This window comes from Carcharhinus amblyrhynchos, chromosome 13 (genome assembly GCF_965287045.1).
Source record: "Carcharhinus amblyrhynchos chromosome 13, sCarAmb.v2.hapA, whole genome shotgun sequence".
NCBI lineage: Eukaryota > Metazoa > Chordata > Chondrichthyes > Carcharhiniformes > Carcharhinidae > Carcharhinus > Carcharhinus amblyrhynchos.
The window spans coordinates 39,141,851-39,145,864 of record NC_137336.1 but is presented as its reverse complement, the minus strand read 5'-3'; the positions used below and the strand labels follow the sequence as shown (position 1 = coordinate 39,145,864).

At 43.6% G+C, this 4,014-nt stretch overlaps 1 non-coding gene across 1 annotated transcript; it reads left to right on the top strand.

The window, feature by feature from the left end:
• Positions 1 to 267: 267 nt before the first annotated feature.
• Positions 268 to 339, top strand: trnag-ucc (transfer RNA glycine (anticodon UCC)). The gene has a single exon. It is a non-coding gene; the product is annotated as a tRNA-Gly (tRNA).
• Positions 340 to 4,014: the final 3,675 nt, after the last annotated feature.

Below are 4,014 nucleotides of genomic sequence, written 5' to 3'. Positions count from 1 at the left end.
TTAACCCAGATGTCTTCAATATCAGAACTTGTCAAGACTTTTCCTTCAGAGTTTCATCTGAGCAATAACATCCACAATTGTTCACAATCTCCTCTGATAGTCTCAGAGCCCCTCTCACAAAGAGAATACACACACAAATTCCACCCCAGATATTTTCTTTTAAAAAGGATTTGGTACAGATTTTCATCTGTATTCAATTGGACATCAAGTTATTAGGCATAAAGTTAACAACCTGACAATAGGAAACAATCAGCCAAGACTGATTATGTGATGGTGGTATAGTGGTGAGCATAGCTACCTTCCAAGCAGTTAACCCGGGTTCGATTCCCGGCCATCGCAAAATCGGTGATTTTTTTTAGAGGCAGCATGATAGCACAGTGGCTAGTACTGCTGCTTCACAGCTCCAGGGACCTGGGTTCAATTCCTGGCTTGGGTCACTGTCTGTGTGGAGTTTGCACACGTTCTCCTCATATCTGCGTGGGTTTCCTCCGGATGCTCCGGTTTCCTCCCACAGTCGAAAGATGTGTGAGCTAGTTTGATTGGCCATGCTAAAATTGCCCTTAGTGTCCTGAGACGCATAGGTTAGAGGGATTATTGGGCAAATATGTAGGGATATTGGAATAGGGCCTGGGTGGGATGGTGGGACTCGACTTAATGAGCCAAATGGCCTCTTTCTGTACTGTAGGATTTCTATGATTCTATGACTGGCAGAGGGATGCCGTGCCTCCACAACATCACCCCATGGAGGGAGGATAGGGCCATCTTTGTAAGCATAGCAGATTGATCACATAGTTGCTTATGGAGAGACAGGTGTGCCAATGCTAGAGGGTGAGAGAATGAGTGAGAGTTCACTTGGGAGCATCAGGCACAAAGAAGACATAGTGCCCATGTGGCCAATATTGGAGACAAGGAGTTCCACATCAGACATAGTGGAATGAGGAAACGGGAAGTTATTAACCTTTTCATGTTTATATTATCCCATACAGGTGAGAAGCAGGCTGGGAAAGAGCAGCTTGTGAGACTGGGAGCCAGCCAGACACCTCAAAGAGTACTTGGTATTCTTCCACACATCCCACCAACACAGATACTCCTATGTCAGTGGGTATGTGTTCATAATTATATTCAGATCACAAAGTAGTGAACACAACCGAGTAGCTAAAAGAGGTTTCAACGGCAGAGGTCACTAACAGTCAGAGGACTGAGGAAGGCCAGGCACCTACTGAGCCCAGGCTATTGATGGGTCTCTATTGTTGATTAAAACATAACAACTGCCACAGCTGCAGTGAGAGATTATTGCACATCTGGAGATGCCAGTGGCTATATGTACCTGTGATTGGGCAATGGAGGAGGCTATCCAGGCCAAGAGTGTTCTCAAGCCTCTGATGGGTGTAAGTCTGGTTTCCTCCATTGACTGAGGGAGATGGTAATGTAGTGGTAATATCATGAGACTAGTAATCCATAAGGCCCAGACTAATGCTTTGGGGACAAGGGTTCAAATCCCATTGTGGCAGCTGGTGAAATTTAAAGTCAATAAAATCTGCAATAATAAAATAATAATAAATAGGATAGGTAACAAATCCTATCCCGCCAACAATGACTACATATATGAAACAATAAAATGTAAAAAACCCTCACGGAGACTCAGATGCAGTAGACCACTCAGCAGATCTACGTATACCAACATACCATCGCCTTGCCCAAGAGATCTACATAACGATTCCAAAGCGAGGGGAGGTTGAGGCACCTGGAGACTCCACAGGTCTTCCTCCTTCTCAGATTGGCACGGAGGTATGCGTGTCTTCCATGGGGAACATGCTGACATTTGCAGGGAGGTAACAAGCTTGTCTCCAGCTAAGCTACAGGTGCAGACGTGGCACCTCAAAGGAGCATCTTTGGATGACACATCAAATGAGAGTTGAGAAGAGCATTTAGCTGCATTTGGCATTCACAGATGATTGCCATGTATATCACATTATGGAATGAGCTGCCAGAGAAAGCAGTTGAGGCAGGTACAATATCAAAATTTAAAAGGCATTTGGATAAGTACACTATGGGAACGGATTAGAGGGATATAGGCCAAATTCGGGCAATTGTGACTACCTCTGAGGGTACCTAGTCGGCATGGACCGGCTGGGCCGAAGATCTGTTTCCATGCTGTATTGTTCTATGACTATGGATGGGATTCTACGGCCTCGCTTCAGCAAGACTGTAAGATCCCACTTGAGGCGAACAGAAATTTCCATTGTGGGACCTTCGTCTGTCCCAGAATCACTGAGGGTGAGGTTGCAGAGTTCAACTATGTTTAGTCGTTACGTCTTGTCTCAGTTGCACATTTTAATAAATCTTTCACTCACTCTTCCTGTTTCTCATTCTAATTCTTGCTGCCTGTAACATCTTATCTACAGCATGATTCCCTCAATGGTATGACTGGTGCTGTGGCAGCTGGGACTGCTGGAGTATGTAGATGTCATGGCTGCATCCTGGAAACTGTACACTCTGCTTTCAATGGTCACATGCCAGTTTAACACTGATGTAATGGAACCTTGTCCCCGCCTTTGCCATTGCCTGACAGTTCTCCTTGTGCTGCACCTTCCAGCCACTGCAAAACGATCCTCCCAATGGTTTCGCAGAGCCAGCACTTACCCCCTTCGTTGCCGTTCTTTGCTTCGTTAGGAGGAGCTCTGAAGTCATGTGATCCCCAGGCCTCAAAATGAGCTTTTAAGTTCTTTTTGCCTTTTAAGTACCTCAGCTGGTGTCCCACCATGCTGATACGTGATGTCTTCCTCCATGCTTCTCACTGGCGCTAAATTCTGGAAGTCACGTCATGATGCCAGATTTCTGGCAAAACATGGTCTGCTCCCATTCTAATACCTTGCCAAACTAATTTTAAATTGTCCAGAAAAATTTTGGCCATGAATTTTTGGCAGAAAGTTCTTCATAAAACCTCTGCTTCTGAGTAATATAGCTCCCTTTCCTCTGCAAAATAAGAAAATATATGATTCTTGTATTTCGTCCCATCCTGGATGCTTTGTAAATTTATGGTTAAAGTATTGAGCTGCAACAAAACCAAATTCAAGTCTTCTATGGTGATTTTTTCTTGCAGCAATGTTTCAGTTTGTTTTGTTTATTTCTCATCATTGAGTGATCTGCTTTGTATTGTCGCTATCTCTGAAAAACCATAAGGATAAGCTATACTAAAAAAATTTCCGAAATTACACTCTGAAACATGCTGTGCCCGGGGCACAGAAATAATGGTTAGATGGCCTCAAACTTCAATTTCTGTAAGTAGAGGTTTAGAAAAGGAATTATGCATAAGTTCACATTTTCACTCATTCCTTCTTTTTCCAGTGTTTCAACCTATGCTAATAAGACTGGCAAGAGATATCGGTATCAGTATTAGCCAGAAAGATCTGTAGAAGCCAGCCAGTTACACAAATTCTAAACTGAAGAATTATTTACACAGAGCACAGAGGAAGCTTTGCAAATCTACAATTGCAATGCAAATCCCCGTACAGTCACTCTCTGAATGCTGATTTGGAAACCTGTATGAAGCATTTGGAAGTACGATTAGATGATAGACAATGGAAACGTGCATAATTTGTAGGCCTCCATCAGAGTTAAGTTGAAATAGGAACATAATGGTTCTGGGTGGTTCACAACACATGGTAATTCCTGACAATCCAGTTATCTAGCCCAGGCCACCACAAGCCAATCCTTTTGAGGGCATATTGTTACTGATGAGAGTAAAGGTAAAGGCTGCAAGATTTGCCTCTGAAGCTCTCATATTTTCAGGAATATGGCGCAAAATAGCATCAGTAGTGCGACACTACTGGGTGATCCAGTAGGACACCATTTCGGTAAGGCCATTAGCTGCATGAACTGGAAGTGTGCAGGATGTGATGTCAGTCAATGTATAATGTCATTCTGACATTAATGTTGTCTTCCATTTGGTGGCGAATGCTGGATATCCAGCAGGAGATATGTAGAAATCTGGTGGAGCTTCCAGAGGGAATG